Source organism: Ambystoma mexicanum, chromosome 2p, assembly GCF_040938575.1.
Source record: "Ambystoma mexicanum isolate Mex_15411 chromosome 2p, UKY_AmexF1_1, whole genome shotgun sequence".
NCBI lineage: Eukaryota > Metazoa > Chordata > Amphibia > Caudata > Ambystomatidae > Ambystoma > Ambystoma mexicanum.
The window spans coordinates 1,050,990,542-1,051,013,663 of NC_090923.1; the positions used below are offsets into that span (position 1 = coordinate 1,050,990,542).

A 23,122-nucleotide genomic window follows, 5' to 3' on the forward strand; every position below is an offset into this window, starting at 1 on the left:
TGGAATACAAAATCCCCCGGGGGCCGTAGGTCTTGAGTTGTGAAAGCTTGGGCGCTGGCCCGGACGGCAGGGGCCCAGGGCAGCAGGGGTGTGAAAATGCAGGCCGCACCACGACCAGCACGAGAAGCGCTCGCTCGGCATTGAACTAGCAGTGGCGAGAGGAGGTGGAGGTTGCGACTGCCTGGAGACCACCGCGACAGTCGGTAAAGAGCGGAAATTGCGGCTGGGGAGACACTTGGTCGCTGAATCGTGATAGGGAGACCCAACGGTAACCAGAAAATGGCGGCGCGAGGGGCCGTGGGCAAGAATAAGACCAAATAACCCACGATGGACATTTTTTCCAAAACACAACCGTCTCCTGCGGCCAGCTCAACCAAAGGCCCGATGGCACAGGCTGAGGACGTGACAGCGGCTGATAATCGTCAGATTTTGGAAGCCATTATGGAGCGAATGGAATCTTGGGGGGTTGCGATGATGGACCTATGCACTTCCCTGGAGGCTAAAATTGAAGCAGTGGGCATCGAAGTCTCCCTGCTGAGACAGGATGTCAGGGGACTGGCGGAACACACAAGCAGCCTGGAGGGCGCGGTGAAATCTAATACGGACACCGGTGCCAACAATACAAAAGAGATCCATGTCCTCAAGCAACAGGTGGCCAACTTGGAGTCTTGAGCAGAAGGGAGAGCGAGGAGAAACAACATTCGTGTGGTGGGTCTGCCGGAAGGCGAAGAGGGCCAGGACCCGACTGATTATATCGAGAACTTACTCGTACAAGGAATCGGGGCCGGTACACTCTCGCAAGGATTTGTGGTCGAGCGTGCACATAGAGCCCTCATGCGGAAGCCGAGACAGGGGGCCCCTCCACGAGCGATAATTGCCAAGATACTGAACTATAAAGACCGGGAAAAAATATTGGAGTATTTTCAGAAAGGCGAAACAATCGAGAGGGCCTCGAGCACTATCAAGGCATACCCGGATTACACTACGCTGGTCCAGAGGCAGCGGTACAGCTATGTAACCATCAAAAGGAGGCTGCAGGCGGCTGGGATAAAATATATGCTGCTGTACCCTGTGAAATTGAAGGTCGTGTATAAGGGCAAAATGCACTTTTTTGACACTCCGGAAGAAGCGACAACGTGGTTGGATCTGCAGGGCTGCCCGGATCAAGACACGGAGGAGACACAAAATGGACGTGATAAGTGACTCAGACACGGTATGCATTTTGCTATGGCAGCGAGCGAACATCCTAGGCGAAGGCTGAGAACGATGGGCCTGGCTGTAGGAGGCTGATATTCGATAACATATTGCGGATTGTGAGAGACTTGATGGACTTGAATATAGTGGCGGTTACATATATTTAAACTGTATAGCAATGTGTAGTTCTTTGATGTGCTACTGGAGCGGCAGGGCGGTAGCACCCTACCCCCCCCACCCCCGAATTGTAGTTGTAGTTTGAGTAGGTTGGCCACTGAGGCGGCCTCACCCTGCGGAGCTTCGAGTACAGGCGAAAGCCGGAAAGAGCTAGATGCGGGGGAGCCTGAGATCCAGGGATGGAGCTGGGCAACAGTTGCGGGGGGGCGGGGTTGAGAAGAGTGTTGGGGAAGGGTTGGGAGGCAGGGGGAGAGGGAGTGGGAAGTTCGGTGTGTTTTTGGTTAACAGGGTTTTAGAAGGGGATGCGAGCCTATATAGATTGGAATGGAACTCAAGGTTACACTGCACCTGGGGGGGGAGGGAATGGGATCATACCAGGCCATGGGGGACCTTAAAATACTCAAATGGAATGTGCGGGGGCTTAATAGCTATTTAAAAAGGAACAAGGTTATGCTGTATCTGCGCAGGCAGAAAATAGATATTGCATTGCTACAGGAAACCCACCTTACACGTGAGAAGATGGACACGATTGCGGGAAAGTGGAAGGGGGTGTTTGTGGGCTTTTCATACTCGGCCTACGCAAGAGGAGTACTTATATGGGTGGGGCCACATGTCCCGTTTCAGCAGTTGCACGTGGTGGCTGAGACAGACGGGAGGATGGTTATGCTGAGGAGATTGGTAGAGAATAGGGAGATAGGTATTGTTAACAAGTACGCCCCGAACCAGAACACGGCGGCGTACATTAGGACACTGAGTGCGAACCTGAGTGTGTGTGGGAAGCGCGGCGATTTGGGGAGGGGACTTCAACTGTGTATTGAACCCGAGGGTGGATAGATCGGACGGGAAATTGGATAGACCGGCCCCTGTAGCCATGGCGCTACAGACACTGCTTGATGACTTTGGGTTGGAAGATGCATGGAGAGTGTGGCACCCTGGGGAAAGGCAATATTCGCATTATTCTGCCCCACAGCAGTTATCAACAAGGCTGGACTATGTCTTCGCATCACCAGAAATGATAGTGGAGATTGCGCACAGAGTACAGGGCCAGGGTCCTCTCGGACCACTCGCCCCTGATTCTTACGTGGCAATATTGCCCCCTGAGGGCGAGGATCCCGACATGGCACCTACGAGCGAGCGGAGGCGTTGAGACCCCTTCTTTAGAGAAGATTTACGGGAGGAGATAGTACATTATTTTGAAACCAATACTGGGAGTGTGGACTCGGCGGGGACACTATGGGAGGCCTTTAAAGTTGTTATGAGGGGGGCGGCTATGGCGAAATCCAAGGACCTACAGGATGGGGTTTCAACAGAACTGAGGGAGACGGAAGCAAAATTGGAAAAGGCCTTAAAAGCCGCGACGATACAGCGGAGAAACGATTTGATACTTAAGCTGCAGCAAAAATGTGCGGATTACTGGGAGAGGTTGTGCAACCTTAACTATAAAAGGTACATAGAGAGACAGCATGCGGGAGGTGACAAACCGGGGAGACTTTTGGCATGGTTATATAAGAGCGAGACCCCCAGAGCCACAATCAGAACTATAGAGAGGGAAGATGATAGCGTAGGACACACCCAGTAGGGGGTTAATCAAGCGTTTGTGGATTATTATAGAGTGTTATACGGGGAAGACGGGGATAGTAGCCGGGCAATGATAGAAGAAACGCTTGAGGATATGGGGCGGCCCAAGATAAGCGAGGAGGAAAGAGGAATTGGACTCCCCGATTACCCTGGAAGAACTGGGGGAGGTGGTGAGGCAGTTGCCCACTAGTAAAACCCCGGGGACAGACGGGCTCCCAAGCGAATTTTACAAGGTATATATAGAAGAGGTCCTCCCCCCCCCACTGCTAGAGATGATAAATGAGGCGTTCGAGACGGGCCGCCTGCCGGAGTCACTGAGAGAGGCTGTTACAGTACCTCTCCCTAAACCAAATAAACCATGGCGCAGCTGTGGTTCCTTCAGACCTGTGTCAATGTTGAACCAAGACGGCAAGATATTAACTGCGGTCTTGGCGAAAAGACTGAAAAAGGTCACAGGTAAGTTAATACATCCGGATCAAACGGGCTATGTCCCCCATAGAAACATCACCAACAATCATAGGTGACTTCAGAGGATCATTGAGTTTGGCAGCGGAAGTGAGGAAATGGCAATCGTGTCCCTGGATGCGATCAAGGCCTTTGACTCCGTCAAGTGGCCGTGGCTGCTGGCGGCCCTGAAACACTATGGGTTAGGGACTGGCTATGTAAGGTGGGCGGAGATTTTGTATAGTGAACCGCTGGCCAGAGTAAAGACGGGATCTGTGATATCAGAGAGGTGGCAGCTAAGTAGGGGTACTAGACAAGGATGCCTGTGGTCCCCTATGCTCTACATTTTGCCCCTGGAGCCTCTCACAATCTATATGAGGCAGCAATGTGACACCATAGGCATTGAGGTGAAGGGGAGCGGCATTTGGTCTCCCTATATGTGGACGACATGTTGCTGTATGTGCGGTATCCGGAGGAGAACCTCCAGTACATTTTGGAAGTGCTTGGGAGATACGCTGTGCTGTCAGGCATAGCGGTGAACCCCCAGAAGTCTAGTCTGTTCCCGTTGGGGGGTATACAGGGGTTCCAGCAGAGAGGTTACCGGTCTTACAGGTACCGTGGGCGGTTAGTACTTTTCGGTACCTGGGGATAGACATATATCACACCGTGGGGGAGGAGCATAGGTGTAATACAGAGGTGGCAATCCAAAAAATTGAGAAATGCATGCGATTTTGGGCGAAGCTGCCTTTGGGAATGATGGGCGGGGAGCGATGCTAAAGATGGTGGTCCTGCCAAGGCTCCTACATTACTTCAGGAATATTCCGTATCTGATTCCTAAAGGGTTTTTTGCCAAACTGAATAGCATGTGTAGGGACTTTCTGTGAAACAGAGTGCCGTTATGGAAGCTGCAGAACTTCCATGACAAAGGGGGTATAAAGCTGCCCAATTACGAGGCGTACTATGTGGCGAGCCAGTTGAAATATGTTGCCAAATGGCTATCTGCTGAAGATGCCTCCGAATTTAGGCTGTTTGGGCGGGATTGTGCACCCTTTTATTTGAAAGAAGTTATGTGGGCACCCAGGGCAGAGATGGTGGGGTGCCCTAAAATAATGATGCTGGGGTGGAAGGTGTAGCGTAGGGCATGCCAATTGATGGGGAACCCGTCCCAATGCTCACCGCAGATGTCATTGGTGGTATTGACAGGGGCAGACGCTCAGCTGCGACTGATACGCCGGACCCACTGGGAGCCGGCTGGGGTGGCAACGATGGGGGATATTTGGCAGGGGGGCTCTTGTGTTACTTTTGAGGAGCTGCGGGAGGAGGCTGGGTTGTACGAAGGCCAGTACATCACGTACCACAGAATGTTACAGAGGATTAAGAGAATGTGGCCCGAAACTGTGCTGGAGGAAGAACTGGACGCCACCATAGACGTTATATATAATATAGCTGAAGGGGGCCATGAGGTCTCCAGATTGTACGAGATGTTGATGTCTAAAATGGGGAAGGCGGTCACGCAGCTGAGATTCGACTGGGAAACGGAGGTTGGGGCCCAAATGGGAGATGGGATGTGGGAACGGGTGCAAAGGTATCATAAGAAGGGGTCTAGAAACACAAGACTGAAACGGATACAGCTTTACATAACACACAGGGCTTATATGACGCCTGGGAGGATATCAAGGTTCGAGAATGCAGGTCGGCAAGCATGCCCCAAGTGCGACTTAAGAGAACGCAGGCATGGTGCATATGTTTTGGTCTTGCCCGATCATAGAGAGGTTCTGGAGGGGTGTAAAAGAGGAACTAGAAGGAACAGGGGTCAAGATAGTAGTGGACATGGTATGGGCCTGCCTGCTGGGGGGGGATCCCCAGACCACAGAAACCCAGGCATGTAAGCAAACTAAGGGACCTGGTTTATGTGCTTGCAAAGAGAAGGATTGCCATGGGATGGAAGTCATGCCATGTGCCGAGGATAGAGGTGTGGTGGAAAGACTTGCAAAAATGGGCAGAAGCCGAAACCATAGCATGGCAAGAGGCGTGCAGCAACGGGGGGGAGGAGGAGAATGAGTCCCTGATGGCCTGGAAATCACTGATAGCCAGATTGTTTGGGTCATTAGAAGACCCGACTGAACCTGTTGAGGAGGAGGAGACCGAACCACAGGGTGTGGAATCTGATGACTCAAGGTGATAGACTCGCAAGGGGGGGTGGAGTAGTGGTTAGGGAATTTAAACAGTGTAATGAAACTGTTGAACATGCACCGTTTGTTTGGTTTTGTTTGTTCAAAAATGTAATAAAAACTTTAAAAAAAAAGAAAAGAAAATAGTGCTTTAATGTACAGATCTGATAAATGCTTTCTCCTTGTTTTCTCTATGTTCTCTCCATGTTTTCCCATTGTTTCCCATTCCCTACATGTTGTTGATGTTGGTTTGTCCTGTGGCCCGATTCCTTTGCATATTTGAATTATATTGGATACAATGACTTTAACAGATGGATTGTTTTGTCGCTGTTAGGGAGAATTTTGATTTCTGTGCTAATTCCCTTCAACGTTAGAGACCCCCAGCTCTTTTGCTGTACTTTAGGACTTTTAATTTTTATCCTGGTATGAGCGAGACCTTTTTCTCACTCTCATGAATTTTTGATCTGATTTGGATTCTGTATTCTTTGTTTTTAGAGTCTGACAAACTTGACAGGCATCTACTTTTGCCCGTCAGAGAAGGCCTTTGGATTTCTCTGAAGGTTTAAACGCCTTCTCTTGGGTGAATTACTGCTCCCAAGACTAGTAAAGTGAAATTGACTTTACTTGCCTGTTATTCCTATGTAGGTCCAGTAAACCCCATCTTATGTGGAAGTACTGGGGGGTTACTTAGTAGCCCCTTTTCCTACTTACTCTTAACATTTTTTATGTTACCCTCACAACTTTTAATGGCTGGTGGCAGTGGTTTAATTTTCCTACCATTGTGCGTTTTAACCACAGGCTGAATCCTCAGCTGCAGTAGAGCACCCAAAGTTGCCCATTTTGTCAAAATGGCCCGGCCCGGTCTTTTTTCGCCATTTCCTGCTTGTGAGGTCTTTCTTGGGTACTCTTGGTTTGTTTTGCCTTTGGCGGGCTTCAGTGCTGAAAACCGCCTCTGGCTCCAGTGTCTCTGGCAGGGCAGCAAGCGAGGGAGGTGCCGAAACTCCCTGTTCTTAGTCTCCTTGGTAACCTGAACGCACCCAGGGCTGATTGGCTGGCTGGCTGTCCTAGCGGGACAGCCACCCTGATGTGTGAATGACAGCTAAGGCTGTGCATAAAAGTGGAGAAACCTGGATAAAAAGGTGAGGTTTCCTGGACTGAAGGCAGAGTCGACCACTGCACGAAACATCCGACAAAGGAATCTGGAAGAGAAGCTTGCTGCACCCTACTGGACCGTTGAACTGCCCAGTGAAGTCCTGCAGCAGTGCTGAAGCTCCAATTGGGAATCTACTAGAGAAGCCCCGGAACGGACAACTTCTTCCCTTGGGTTGGTGGGACCAACTAACCTCAAGACGAACTTTGCTGAAGGACCTTCCCCGACTGGCTGGACTTCTGTGCTGCTGCTGGAACCGAGTGCCAGGGGTCTTGTCCCCACGACTGAGGCCCAGGAACCCCAGATCTGCAAGACTGCAACCAAAACTGAAGTCAGCTGGATCCTCTTCTTCAAACCTAAGATACAGTCTTGACTAAGGGGCACTTACCACTTGTCTGTAGCTTGCATCATCTCACTGGAGACTTGCAGTAGCTGCTTTTTGCAGAGTTGATCTCAGCTCTGTCTTTCACAAGCCTAACAGCTTGTGGCCCAACAGTGATTTCAATACAAACTCTCTAAACTTTGTGCAAGACTTTGTGCTATCTAAAGAAGTGCCCCAGCTCCATAGCTTCTGATTGGTCAGCCTTCTACAGATACCATCCCTACTATCCAAATATCCCCGGTCACACGGAATGGTAATCTGGATCCTATGATCATACCCCCATGTAATGGAAAGGGTAAGCATAATATGGATAAGGGAAATGTTAACACTGCAGATGGCAACACACAAACTAGCACGATAAACGAGACACATGATATGGCAAATTGCCTTTCTCCTCAGTCAAATAAAGTACCCTCCCTCTCCTTGAACACCACAGGGCTGAATGTAACGCTCTTAAACACTAGATCCTTGGATGTCCGGGACTAGATCAGTGACAACAATATTGATATCATGTGTGTAACTGAAACCTGGCTATCGGAGGCGCATGAACTGACCATAGAACAGGTCACCCCACCAGGCTATATGTTTTTTGGGAAACATCGTAAGGAGGGCCATGGTGGTGGCGTCGCAGTCATCTGTGAGGATTTGAAAATGTACGAGACCCAAATTGACTGCGATGGATGTGACATCCTACATACAAAATGTATTCCCACTCCTAATTTCAGTATACACCTGGTGTATAGACCACCAGGAGTCTCAGAAAATGTTAATGAGGAACTAACAAATGTACTTAATGCTATCCAAACCACGAACTCTGCCATCATACTAGTAGGAGACTTGAATTTATGGAAGGGAAATACTGCAGATAAAAAAGCTAAGGAATTGGAAAAACTGTTAAAAAATATAATATCTTGGTGCATAATAATGATCCAACACATATTAAAGGGAATACTTTAGTTTGGATGGCGAGCCAGAATATCATGCTATCAGGGATTACTACTACACCATGTATTTGGTCCGATCATTTCCTTGTTTCTAGCCAAATATTGCTTCCTAACTCAAAAAAGATCAAGCATGAGCCATTGCGCAAAACTATTCTTAGAAATTATAAGGCCCTCACCGCAGATAATCTATCGGAATGTATGAATTCTCTTGTGCATAAAATCAATGCATCAGACCACCCCGATACACTCGTGGAAGAATATAACAAGTACGTGACAAACCTACTGGATGATGTGGCTCCAATGAAATCCAAAACTACTAGGAAATCCGTGCGCCAACAAAACTGGTTTACACCAGAGCTGACTAATTTGAAGGCGAGTAAAAGGCGCGCAGAACATATCTGGCTTAAAGAGCAAAACTCAAATAATAAGGCCACTTGGAAATCGCATTAGAAAGTATACAAAGAAGCAATTATGGAGGCTAAGCGAACTTACTATAATGATCAAATTGAATCAGCAGACATCGATACTAAGGAAATCTTCCGCCTCTTTAGATATTGGGAGAAGCCAGAAGTTCTTAATCACACCATTACACCCACTGAGGAGGACTGCGTTAGAACACAGAAAGCTTTCGCAAATAAACGGTTATGTGCCCAAGATAAAATTAGGAGAGAGTTACAGAATCAAACTTTAAGCAAAATCTCCCCCAACCCAGAGAATGTACAAATAAAACATCTGACTGGTCAGAAACCACCTATAAATGAGGAATTGAAATCTACTCATATAGGATTCAGATTCAGACAGATCTCAATTGCTGAGATCGAAGACAATATGAGAGCCATGAACCCAACCAGTTGTCCGGGGGATCTCCTACCTTCAAAAATAATTCTGGACCATTAGGCCATTTTTGCTCCATTCTTATGCAGATTTGTAAATGCTTCCTTCAGATACTGCATGGTCCCACAAGCCATTAAAACAGTGGCAGTCACACCTCTCTTAAAAAAGGCAGGCCTAGACCCTAAAGATGCCACCAACTTTCGGCCAATTACAAACACATTATTTCTCCTGAAATTGGTCGATAAGGTAGCCACAATTCACCTTCAACTTCATATTGAAAATTCAGGTCGGCTGCACGAAAGACAATCAGGCTTTCGTCGTTTTCACGGCACAGAGAGTTCCCTGGTGGATCTACAAACCCATATGTTAACTTTAGTGGAAAGGAGCAGACCCGGACTGTTAATACTATTAGATCTTAGTGCAGCCTTCGAGCTTTTGGATCACAAGATACTACTAAATAGGCTGCTAGATACGGGTGGCCTGGCTACTGAGACTATAAACTGGGTTAGATCCTTTTTGGAGGGCAGAAGATCTAGGGTACATTGGGGAGACGCTTTCTCTGAGGTAGAAACTATCTTGTGTGGCGTCCCTCAGGGAGCATGCTTGTCGCCCCTGCTCTTTAATATTTATATTGTCCCCGCCTGCAGAGAACTGGAAAAGTTGGGCTTTTTCTTTACTAACTATGCAGATTTCCAGCTATCTATGGAGCTGTCAGGAGATCACCAAAAGGATCAGTATAAACTAAACGAAGTTTATGAAGTGATAAAGAACTGGATGACCACACATTTGTTATGTTTAAATGCAGGGCAAAGGGAACTCATGATTTATGAACCCAAAAAATAGAGGCATTAGTTCCCGCTTTCTCGAGTTTCTTGGTTGAGGATAGCCCCATCGAAGTAGTCGGTAGGGTGAAAACCCTGGGTGCATATCTGGAGGCTTCCTTGGATGCAGCAGATCAGATAGATGCTATTGAAAAGAATACCCGATACCATCTGCGAGTACTGAGACAAGTTGCCCCCTTAATCTTCAAAGAAAAATCGAGCTAAGTTAGTAAGGGCAGTTATTTTGCCACAGCTGGACTACTGCAATGCCCTATTAGGGGGTGCCAGCAGAGAAGATGTCCTTAGATTGCAGAAAATCCAAAATACTTCTGTGCGTATAATCTATGGCATGAAAAGGCATGAACCCACCTCTCTTGCCAGAAGGGCACTACACTGGCTACCAATAGCAGAATTTCTTTTAAAATATTGACCATGAGTCAAATGTATCCATGGGACAGCCCCAACTTAACTAAGGGACAAGATTGTTACATACCAGCCCACAAAGAATCTCTGCTCTACCTCCACCTGGCTCTTACAGGGGGCAAGGACTACGAGAGTTTGTGGAAATGGACACCCCTTTCCTGTGCTTGCGTCCAAGGCATGGAACAACCTACTGTTGGGACTCAAGAGGAAAGTAACCTTGTTTTTTCAAAAACTTCTGAAAACGCCACTCTTTGTCTAATTCTCGGCTCAACCTCACTGAACCTTTTCTGCTTGTGCTTAGATGCCTAAGGGCTGTGGCGCTTTATAAATGTCATAACATATCATAGACATCGTTCAGATTGACTATGACTGTCCTGGCTCCCTGCAGACTCTTCTGACCCATTGACTTTGATTCCAACTGTCCGACATATGGGGTGCCTAAGTTGACTTGTATTGCTGGGAAAGATCTAATCTAGACTTCATTGGGAGATTGAAAAGTATTCATATGCTCTGAGAACCTGTTAACCTTTTTCCTTCCCATACCTGTTAGGGAGAATTATTCTATGGCTAATTTCCCTTACCTAGTGAGTCTCCCAGGAGCTTTGCTGGATTTCTGGAGTTTATTTTCTCCACTTGGTAAGAGTGTGAGCTTTTCCCCCACTCTTACCTGTGTTTTGCCATGTGTATTTCATCTGTTTTTGTGATAGTGGACTCTGGAGTACACCACTTCAGTAGCCCCCCCCTCTTTTGTGTGTTACACAGCACCTTCAATGCAGTGACACAGGGTGGTCTTTTAGACTTCCCACCGACTCCATTTCTGGGGCTGACTACTGTCCCCCAGAAAAGGGTAAAGTTGCCATTAACTTTACATAGTCAAGTAACCACAGATCCAGTACACCCCCATCTTTCATGGAGTATTGGAAAGGGTTAATTCTTAGCCCTTTTTATCTGTACCTCCTGGAGCATTGTTTTGCTCCCTTAACATTAACACTTGGCTGGTGGCAATGGTATCTACCCTAATTTTCCTACCGCAATTATATTACATAATGTGGTATTGTTTTAGGCCATTTTAGTAGCCTCGAACTTTAAACCCGCTAGCCCAAATACTTTTTATTTCGGCTCTGGTTGGGTTTAATTGCCATTTCATTTTGTTAACATCCTTCTTGGGTCTTTCTTTGCGCGGCAAACCAGGTTTGCCTCCTTTGTTCGCCGACCTTTGGCAGGCTTCTGACCAGAAGCCCTCCTTTGGCGTCTGGGAGTGTCGGTGGGCTGAATGTGAGGGAGGGGTGTAGTCACCCCCTGCACAGGGTCTCCTTGGAGACTCAAGTCGCACTTTGTGTTGATTGGCTGAGGTGGTTGTCCGGGCTGGACAATCCCCCTGCTGAGTGATTGACAGCCAGGCAGTGTGAATGGGGGATTTTGGCATAAAAGGCAGGACTCTTGGGCTAGAAGTCAAAGTCGCCACTGGAACTGCAAGGAACCGAAGAGAAGCGGAGAAGAGGACAGCTGCTGCAACCCCGAGTCCTGGGGAAGCCCCGCTGCAGTCCTGAGCTATCTACCCTTCAACGACAAGAGAAGATCCAGTCCGGAGTCTTCTTCCCTTGAGCCTGTTGGGACTAACCAGCTCACCCTTTCTTCAGCTAGAGAATCCTCCCCTGGGTCGAAATCACTGCAGCGCTGTAGTGGTCCGGATAGCCATCAGAAGGAGCCCTCTCCTGATTTAAAGGAGCGCACCTTTTATTCATCATTGCTTTTTTGCTGCTGCTGGCCTCATCCCTTGGTAGTGCAGATCGCTCCAGACATCGTTCTCCTTGTCCTCACGACTGAAGCCGCAGGAACCGTGAGTCTGCAGGAACTACCAGGAACAACTACAGTGGCACCAGCTTTCTTCAAACCGAATAAGGTATTGTGCACATTTGGTCGTTCTCTCTGTCCGACCGTAAGGAATCGGGGTGAACCCTTTTCCTCCACAAAGGCTTGCCCTTTCTTCCTTCCCTTTTCCTTCCATCTGACAATATCCAAGTACTCTTGGCATCTCGAATCTCGAACTGTTCAACGTGTGATCCTCGACAACAGAGCATCTTCTCCCTTGACACTGGCACTGGCTATTGACTTTTATCGGTATCTTTGAACAAGTCCTCTGATCCTATTCCCTTGACAAAAGTATTGCCTGTGATTTTATCCACTTTTCCCTTTTTTGAAATTCTAAAGTACAAAGTGTGTTTTAACTTCGTGAGCATTTCTATCCGTGGGTACGTGTTAGTATTGCAACACCGGTCTGTCAAATCCTAATGTAATTACCTTGAATTTGTTGGAACAAGTGGAATTGGTTGTGCGTAGTGTATTTTACGTGTGGTTTTGAATTAGTAGAAGTGAAGTGTTTTGTGAACGGTTTAAAAAATAAAATGTACTTCTATTTTTTACCTGAACCCTTGAGTCAGTGTTTGCTTGAGTCACAGTAATTGTGGTTCTTTGTGTAATTTCTACTACTGCTCATTTGCTCTTGAGTTAAGTCTGGCTGCTCCGCTACTGCTACCACTTTAACATAGTAGTACAGGCTTGTACCAAAGGTGAACTTGCATTACCACTTGTAGTCTTAATTGTGTATAGTGGTCCCTAAGGGCACTGCACAGGATTCTGCTTAACAGCCACGCACCCTTCCCAGCATCCTTCAAATATCGCAGGTCACGTGCATTTGCGTGCATTCAGCCAGTGCCTTCAGGAGTGCAGTCTCGCCGTCTGTTGGATGCTGGGAGCGGGTGCGCCGACACGCTGTGTTTGTTTTTTATTCCAATCGTTTTTCTTATTATTTTGCACTCTAAAACAGCCCACTTCCATTAACACATCATGCCTGGCATCTATCGCCTAGTTACTGACATGCCGCCTGCAGCTGAGATTTTTAATAATTTCGCTGACAGTCACTCACTCCCAAGCTTACGCCGTGCACTATAAATCTGATGTGTAGCCTCAAAACAGCACTGTGTGTGCGAACGATATTTTTTCCATCTGGTAGCAGGAAATACTGTTCTGTGGCAAAAACGCCCTGCGATTCTACCTCATTGGCAATTGCTAAGCTGCCCTCGACACCCATCTCAGCTGTCAAGGATAACTTCTGCAATTCAAACGGTGTTCATCTGTCTACACCCCCTGACTCTTGTTGAAGCTTGTTTTGTCTTACGCTTCCCTAACAATGAGCCGCATATCAACATGCATACTATACCTTCGAACTTCACTGCGGGGCTCATATTTCATCCATGCAACTGGCTTTACCAACTTCTGCAACTTCCTTATCTACTTCCATTATCCAAGCAGGCACCCCCTCTGAAGACACTCAAGAAACTGATACTACCAATCCACTTGCGCATGCCGTTTCGGAGGAACGAGGGGAAGCGGAGGATGCCTCCATCATTGAAATACCTGCTAATTCTATGACGCAGGAGCTCCAGCAATCCCCTGTGATGTGCTCTCCTACAGCCCACGACTTCTGCGCTATCAATTTCCTTCTCTCATCCCACACAGAGACGCAAAGGCCCCTCCGCTCTTCACATTGGCGATCATACTGCATCTGCTACCTCAGTGGGCGTTGACTCATCCCTACAGACCATGAATATCGCCTTTTCTCTCTCACTAAATTGTACGAAACCCTTGTGTGATGCTGGAATTGCTTTGGAGGGACAGGGCCTCCCTGTCCTTGTTCATAGTTCTATTTCATGTGTGTTCTGTATTGTTTTCTGCCCAGGAGTCGATGTGGGAATACTGGCAGTGCAGCGTTTCCTCTTTTTGGTTTGGTGTACAGACCCCTGGGATACCCGTATGGCACCCATGGGTGGGAGTACAACCCTGTACCCCTAGTGTATGTTTTTGGGCACCTGTGTGGCCCACAGAGCGGAGTATGGGCTGGTGGCAGCTCCATGCTGAACTTGACAGGTGCTGCGATTATCCTCCATTTTGGGACCCCGGCCCTGCCAATGGAATCAGTTGATTCCTGATAGGAAACAAGGTGGCCCCTGGGGCCTCTTGCTTTCTTTTGCCCGTTACCTTGTTTTTCCCAAAGTCCTGGAACACCCTGACTCTGTCCCTTCCCACTGAGTGGCTGGAGTCCCATATATGTTATTGTGGGGGAAGTCCAGGCCAGACTGGCTGGAGCCTTCCCAGTGATTGTATGTTGTGGGTACACCCTTGAGGTGGGACCTGGGTGAACTGAGTGTGTGACCAGTATGCCCTTCATGTTATGGGTGTCTGGTTACTGGTATGTGACAAAGACTGAGACAGCCCTGCCCAAAACTGGTATGAATGCAGTGTGGAGTGCCGAATGGCTGGGTACTTGTCCCAATACACATTCCTTGTTTTTAGTGTCTGGAGGAAGGAGAATGGCCTAAATGTACTGTGAGCCTGATTGGCTGCCTGCCTGCATGAAGGCCCTTCTGAATGATTGGTTGCCCAAGTGTGACCCAGCAGAATGAATGAGAGACCAAACAGTATGTATGAGGACCTCTCACTGATGGAAATCGTTCAGACGCTGAAGTCGAAACTGATGCTTAATCTCGAAGCCGAGCCCGAAGAAGGTTGACTGCTGCTACCTTCACTGCAATCCGAAATCTGCTGTGCCGTCAAAACTGATCCAAGGGATGACCTGGCTAGGAGACTTCTTCCCAAGCTATGAGGGACCATCGTGCACCTCTAACCTTTGCCGAAGCGGCCTGGAAGTCAGCCTTCGAAAGACTGTCAACCGGAGACAGGGACTGCCGAGGTCAACGAAGAGAAGCACCGGATAGCTGTCCACCGTCGGCGACCAAGATTTGCAGGTTTGCTATAACCGTTGCCCAGAAGTGGGGACAGCTTCACACTGTGCCACCGGCGACCATAGCAGCAACGCTTCGTTGATTAAGACACTTTGGATTCAAGGACGCTCTCGCCAGCACAGCTGACCGCTTTGTCCCGCTGGAGAAAGTCTAGGCCGCCGACACGCCGAGGAGCATCCACCGGTGGGTTTCCTGCCACACGAAGACCGCAGAGACGCTGACAACACGCCGGGCCAAAGTTCTTCACTCTCTGCGGCAACAAACTATCGTCGACTAGCACCGCCAGGACCGAAGCTGCTGCCTCAACGCCTTTGTTCATCATTTCTTCGACGGATCTCTGACGATCCGTGGCTCCTGCCTTAAAGGGACCCGCTCAATAAGGATCCGTCAACGACCCAACGTAGATATATGCTATTCCAGGTACATTGGGGTGGTAGAACATTTTTAGAGGGAAATAAGACCCATATAAACAATATGTGGACTGGGCTTGTATTATATCTTTATTTGCAAGTTGCCCAGGTGGGGGGACCCTCACGCAGAACTGTGTCTAGTTATAGGGGTCCAGTATTCTGCCTATTGTTCTAACCAACCTGCTTTCCTCCTAGGTCTATTGTTGGTTCACTTTATTAACTGATTTGTATGACATTTGAACTGAGTACAGTTGATGCATTTAAATGGAATCAAAGAGTAATTGTGGTACCACAATGAACCTATATATATTTATCATTTTAGATTAACCTGAGCACAAAGTGTGCTATTGTGATTATATAAATAGGCTCAAGTTATGTACACAAAGAACTGTTTTCTCGAACAGTGTGTGGACATTCCTCTGTGGGTGCTTGGGGACTACACTGTACTTAAGAACCAGCCTGCATCACCTCCTGAGAGCTTAAGCTTGATTGCTCGTCCACGTTTACCAAATGGAGAATCTTGGCAGGGGTGCTCTGTGCCTCTACTCTGACATATAGGGAGCAGGAGTACAGATACCCACCTCCAGTCTTTAAACCTTGATAAAAAGTCAAATAACCAGTCTATTCTGTTGCAGCTGCTTGTAAACAAAAGAAATAGTGCAAACTTACTTTGGCAAGCGCAGTGGTTGCAAAAAGATACTCTAAACTTTCTCAACATAAGAAAGTACCATGCAGCTCTCAAAATTCTAATGACCCGAGTTAGAATATGAACCTTTAGGTTAATTTGTCGAAATAAGTGCACAAAATGCTAACATCCCTCCTCCAAAACCGTTAACTTCAGAAGAGCAACATCATCCTAGGAAACCTGATCTCAGTCTGAAAGCCACTCGCAATGCCGCAATTAATCACAACAGCGAAGATAAAGGAGTGGACACAATTTGGGATCATGATGGCAATGACTATTTGTTAGAACAAAGGCTTGAGCAAATAGGCAAATCCATACAGTTGCATTTTGCCCACTACACCAGGAAAACAAATTGTGGAATTTGGCCAAGCCCAGCAATCGAGATGTTAAAAAACCTCCTTATTCAGTCAACACTCTGCCTGGCAAATTGAAGGTCCAGTCTCAGAACCCTTTGAATACCTTTCATAAGGGATCTAATTGGAAAGAAAATATGGAAAACAACATCCGTTCCCTGCATCATCTTACTTGGCAATGAAGGAGTCATCCATATCCAACATATCACTTAAAACAGGAAGTTAGGGAGAATTCTCAGAAATGTGCTAATTCCACTCTACCTTAGAGACCCCCAGCTGGACTTTATATTTCTAACCTGGAGAGAGCAAGACCTTTTTCCATCTTTCTGATGTATTTTTCTGTGATTTGGACTCTGCTTCTTTTTGACTTTGGAGTCCAACAAACTCCATAGGCATCATCTTTACTTTGTGGCACACAGCACCTTCAGTGCAGTGACACAGGGAAGTCTTAGATTTCCCAAAGGTCTAAATACCATCTCTTGGTGAAACTGTTTTCCAAGAGCAGGGATGTGAAATTGACTTTACTTACATTTTGCAACTTTACAGACTCAGCACACACTAGCTTACAACTGGGATCCTTACACGCTCGCACTTCATGCTCTTCGCCCACCAGCCGGCATTATTCAGCCTACGGCGCTGCCTGGGCCAAACACACTAAGACCACCCAGTGTCCAGGTAACTATGCGTTGCCTTGGAAGAGGGCGTTCTGTAAGTTTAAGTCATTATAAACGGTACTGGCCAGACAAGTCATTCACTCATGCCATTGTTGCAAGTTACCAAGTAGAGTTCCCGCATCAATCTTGACATTAATCCTGCTGCAACCAAACAGGTAAGCAGCTCATGTAACTGTATACATTATTATACACACCCTTTCGTCTGACATACTGACAGAGTTATCCTTTACATATTGGATCTGTATCATTGCCCAGCTGGCCATACAACGACACCCATTTGCCTCAGGGTGCCTCTCCTTCAGTTTCCCATGCTCCAGCTTCGAGCAGACACGGTAAGCCCTCTCTTTTTAATTAAGAGACGGCCATAATCATCACATTCAATGTGCTTTTATAAAAGATTGTTAATACTATGCCAAGACCTCTGTAGCACAAACCCCTCACTGTGCTTCATTTATTTTGACAGCACACGCAGAACACCCATACGCCCCAGTGGTCTTGTCCTGATGAAGGCCCCATAAGAAAGGCTTATATTCGAACCCCAAAGGGCCGAAACATTGTGGTGTAGACCTTCCCTTCGAGTCTCGGTGCTGCAAAATACTCAGTTTTTTTTCCCCTTTATTCTTGTAACTGTGTTCACTTGCACTTGCATTTTGTGTTATACCTGTTCATTTGTCATGACCCCTGTCTTGATAGACATTGACAGTAGGATATGTTCTTGATAGACGGTTTGTACTACATCCCAAGCGATGGGATATACTCGTACTTCACTTTGCCCTACCAATAGAATATTGCTGTCCTGTGTTGTGTCTCCCAGTAGACATTTGTATGTGATTGTTCCAAACCACAATGAAAATTTTGAAACAATGAAGGGTTGTGACTATCATTGATTGGAAATTGTTTTTCCCAACGTGCCTAGACTGTTGGTGGTTTTGTGCGTTTTTCTCTACTGACCCGTTCATTTGTGTCGAATGACAATTTAGCCCTCCTGGGTAGAATAGGGTCTTGACCAGGAGCCCTTTGTTCTGATCTTCAATTTTTCAGAATGAAATCCCCCTGCCATTCCATTGCTTTGATCAATACGTACTGGAATCATGCCAGTATCCAGGATGTTTATTTTAACAATCTCACAATTCTTCTAGATCCGATAACCACGTATACGTGGATACCTCTATAGATTATACTGTCCTAGCAGGAGATTTGAATATCAGATGCATCAAAAAATCCTCTGTTACTCTCGCCTCGAGGACCATTCGCTGGAATGCATTCATGGAGGAGCGTCATCTCCTCAGAATAAATGGCTGTATATCTGGCGATGTTCCACCTTCTAACACCCGGCAGAGAGGTAACTAGACAGCGCTGATAGACTACATCTATACAGACAAGAATCTATTTGCTCTCTGATAACTTTCAAATCATTCCTCAATCCTCTAGTGACCACAACCTTCTATCTTTGACGTGGCACTGGAACAACCTTAAACATACTCCCAGGACCTCTCTAGCACGTACTCTCACAATCTCCAATACAAAGACAGATTTAGATGGACCCCTAATCTATTAGAGGATCTTAATTTGCTTCTCACATATCCCACCCATACCTTATATCCAGAAATGAATGTGTGCAACGGTTCCTATGCTGCTGTCTTGCTAATTTTTAAAACTGCAACTCATGCTATTCACACTTATTACAAAACCCTATATGCTGCTGTTCCGACATTAGACAACCCTAAAGAATAGTCTTGGACTGGTTCTCTTACTATCCACTTTGACAGAGGATATTCTTCACGACCTCAAGAAATTGCGCTCCTCTCGAGCCGCGAGCCACTGGCCCAGACGGGCTTTCCAACTACACAATAAAAACTCATCCTCAGGCCTGGGGCAAGATTTTCTTAGCAATATTCATCCAAACCATCCAGAGCCATCAAGTTCCTCCATCCTGGAGACAATCCATTATAATCCCGATTTATAAAAAAGGGAATAGAGCGGCCGCTTAAAATTACAGGCCCATCGCTCTGTTGGATGTGCCTGGCAAACATTTTGCCAGACTTCTCAGAGATTTTAATTCTTGGCTCACAACAACAAATCACCCAGACCCAAATCAAATTGGATTTAGATCAGGTCTGGGCACTACTGTAAATCTCCATAGTCTTCACGCTATTAAATTACAAGAGCGACAAAAAAAGCAGCCATTTTACATGGCCTTCATAGATTTTCAGGCCGCATTCAATTTGGTTGCTAGAGAGATGCTGCTTGAAAAATTTAATAGAGCTGCTTGTCCTACCCTTTGGATAAACCAACTTCACTCCAAAACATCCATCCAAATTCGGTTATCTTTAGATGCCAACTTATCGGCTCCTATTGCCACCCACAAGGGACTTAAGCAAGGGTGCATCCTCGCGTCATCCCTTTTTAACTTTTTCATTGCAGACATGCAACATCGATTTGTTGAAGTAACATCTGATTCCCCGAAGTTGGGAGGGCAATGTATCCCCTGGCTGTTTTATGCGGACAACCTCGTGCTTCTTGCTAAGACACCCAGGGATTTACAAGCCCTCCTATCTCAACTAGGTGCTGATGCAGTTATCAATTTGCTGACACTTAATCAAAATGCAAGATCTTAATTGACAGTGACAAGCGACTCAAGACCCTCTATGAGCCTAAATGGACACTTCAGCAAAGACCGCAACAGGTAGTTAACAAGTATAAATACTTAGGACTGCTCACTAGTAATCATGTTTCTGAATTGCGCTATTTACAAGACCTTCAAAGAAAACTTAAAACTGCCATATCCCCAAGCACGGGTCCTACAAGAAAAATATGGTAACATTTACATTAAAAGCTGTGATAACTTTTTATAAGCAAAGAGTTATACCGATTCTGGTTTACGGTGCCGAAACCAGAACATTGTGCCCTGAGATATTCTGGCTAAGGATAGAGGGTCTCTTTTGGAGAACAGTTTTAAATCTACCCAACTCTACTCCTATGTGTGTGTTAGGCAAGATTGTATGCAGTACCCTTTGGATGCACTACAAGAACCTTGACCTCCTGGCAATAGGGACCCAACCTTTGGTATAAGTCTGAACTACACAGGTTGGTAGTGTGGTCGAGCAGCCAGGCTCCTCTCAAGAGCGATCAATGTGAGCAGTAATGTTGTGACAGAGTTTCACAATACAGTTATCCAAATAAACACTTCTACTCAAGGTTTCTTGATAACACATTTATTAATTTATTTCACAGTCAGTTATATACGCCTTCTTCAGAAAAAGAGCAAAGCATACAACACTTAAATATACTTCAAAACACACTCGGTTTCTCTAAATCAGATGATACCCATTGGGGATGGCGCACCGACACTTCCTACACCCTCAGGTGACAAATAGCTAGGACACTGTGGACATTGATTTATCACTGGTACATTTATAGCAATACTGAGTTTGGTGAAAAAGATAGAATAAAGGAATAAAACAAAGGTTAAATACGTCATAAACCGGTAAGTACTTTTAGAAACCTTCCAATGTAGAGTAAATTAACCCTTTCCTGGGGAAAGGCCAAAGCACAAAGTCAGAGGTAAAGGAGTCTCTCAGGGAGCCAGGACAGCCAATGTTAATTGCACAATGTCAGGGGAGCTGAAGATCATCTTTTGCAGGTAGGTAAAAAGTCTTGCACAATGTTTGTAGAAATGTTTGTAGAAAATAGAACACTTGAAGGGCCACAAGCCGACAGGCTTGTGAGGGGCAAAGCTTTAGCAACTCTGCAAGGTAACCAAGACAGGTCTCAACTGAGAGCAAGTAAGGCTACACAACAAGAGGTAAGTTCTCTTAGACTTTACAGTACCTCTTGTTAGAAGGAATGGGTCCAGCTGGCTTCTGTTCATGTACAGCTCTGCAGATCGTGTTCCTGAGCCTCAGGCATGGGGGCCAGAGGGAGGACGCCTGGGGAGTCCTGCTCTGCAATGGGACGGTCAGCGGCAGCAATGGGCAAACTTCAATTCAGCTGTCCTTCAGCGTTTCAGCTCCATGCGTCTGGCATCAAATAGCAACACTGCGGTTCTCGGATACCACTTCAGACTTTCCTTGCTTCTGGGGTCCAGCACTCTGAGGTGGCTCAGGCTTGGTCAGTCCTGCATCAGGGAAGTCCGGAGGATCTTCCTAGCGCTCGGGTCTGACTTAAAAGCAACGCACACAATCTAGTGTTCCTCTCCCTGGTACTTCGGTTCCAGCAGCAACTGCAGTGGAAATACAACCAGCTTCGAGAGGATGTCCAGACGTGCTTACTTTGGAGTGGATTGGTCCCACCAGCTCAAAAGGGAGAAGTCTTCCTTGCAGGGCTTCTCTAGTCGAGGCGAATTAGGAGCTTCAGCACAGCAGCAGAGCTTCATTGGGCAAACCAACGGTCCAGGAGTTGCAGCAGGCGTCTCTTCCCAGTTCATCAGATTCCTTCGTCCAGTGGTCGACTCTGCCTTCCAAGTCAAAAAGCCTCGCCTTTTATGCAGGTTTCTCCCATTCATGGCAGCCTAGCTGTCAATCACACAGCAGGGTGGCTGTCCTTGACGGACAGCCAGCCGGCCAATCACCTTTGGGTGCATTCCTGTAACCAAGGTGATTAAGCACAGGGAGTTTTTGGCACCTCCCTCACTTGCTGCTCCCTGCCAGACATACTGGAGCCAGAGACGGGCTTCACTTGTGAATCCCGCCAAAGACAAAACTAACAAAGAGACCAAACCTGGTTTGGCGCGCAGAGCATATCTCAAGAAGGACCTTCCAGACAAGAAATGGGGAAAAAAGAAGACCGGGGCCATTTTGACGAAATGTGGCTGCGAACGCAGCCCATGGTAAAAAACACACAATGGTAGTAAAAAAGTAAACTACTGCCACCAGCCATTAGTTGTAGGAAGGGTAACATAAAATGTTACATGAGAACCTAGAGAAAGGGGATACCAAGTAACCCCTCCAGCACCCTATGGTAAGAGTGTGTGCTGAGTCTAGAAAAGTACAATTTCTAAGTAAAGTCAATTTCACTTCACTGCTTTTGGAAACATTAGTTTCACCAAGAGAAGGTATTTAAACCTTTGGGAAATTTAAGAGACTTCCATGTGCCAGTGCACTGAATGTGCTGTGACACACTATGTAAAGATGATGCCTATGGAGTGTCAGACTCCAAAGTCAAAAGAAACAGAATAAATCACATTAAAATTACATGAGAGATAAAAAGTCCTAAAGTCCAGCAAAAAGAGCTGGGGGTCTCTAAGGTAGAAGGGAATTGACACATTTCCGAGAATTCTTCCTAACTGTTTGCCATTTGGCATGAACTAGGAGTTGCCTCTTTAAATTCCGTATATATGTGGAAGCTTCTCTCGGCATACAGAAAATATTTTTCATAGCCAAAGAAAAACTGCCTCACGAGTACCATTTCGAATTACGTGATTACCTCTAAAAATGGAAAAATGCAAATTTGGAGAGAAAAAAAATACAGGCCACTCGAACTCAGCAGTCCCAGAGGTCCTTTTACTCACTAATCCGGAAAGAGCAAAAACTAAACTCTAGTTGGACTGGATCACTACGAGAGAAAACTGCACTAAACTGCATTTATTCAAGAGACACCAATTCTTGACAAAAAATGTTAATAAATCCGAACCGTACCCAATTTAATTTCCGGCACTCTCTCTGAGAAACCTATACATGAGATTCCGTTTAGATCTATGGCATACTAATGATGTTCTCGCAAGACGCAAACAAATGAGCACAGATCAAATTCTGTGCAGGTTTTGTCTAAAGACAAATAAATGTGAAAGCATTAGACATTTGATTTCTAAATGTCCCGTTTTGCTCCACGCAAGGAAAAAGTACTTTTATCGATTATTTTCCTATTGTATCTTAACATCTGATATACTGTGGGAAGCCATATTTAACTCCCAACATGCAATGATTATATAGCAACCATTAATCTTCTGCAAACTCTCAACTTAAAATGTATTGTTTTGGAGCACCTTAGTACTTTCTTCATCCTAAATGTGCAATACTTCTTTATCCTAAATGTAAACTGTTTGAGCGTATTTTAGATACTGTCTTCACATTAAACTGATG

The 23,122-nt window shown here is 46.3% G+C and overlaps 1 protein-coding gene across 1 annotated transcript in view; it reads right to left on the minus strand.

The window, feature by feature from the left end:
• Nucleotides 1-23,122, minus strand: part of SYVN1 (synoviolin 1) — an 890,352-nt gene that overhangs the window by 287,383 nt on the left and 579,847 nt on the right. The gene's annotated exons all lie outside the window — the stretch shown is intronic.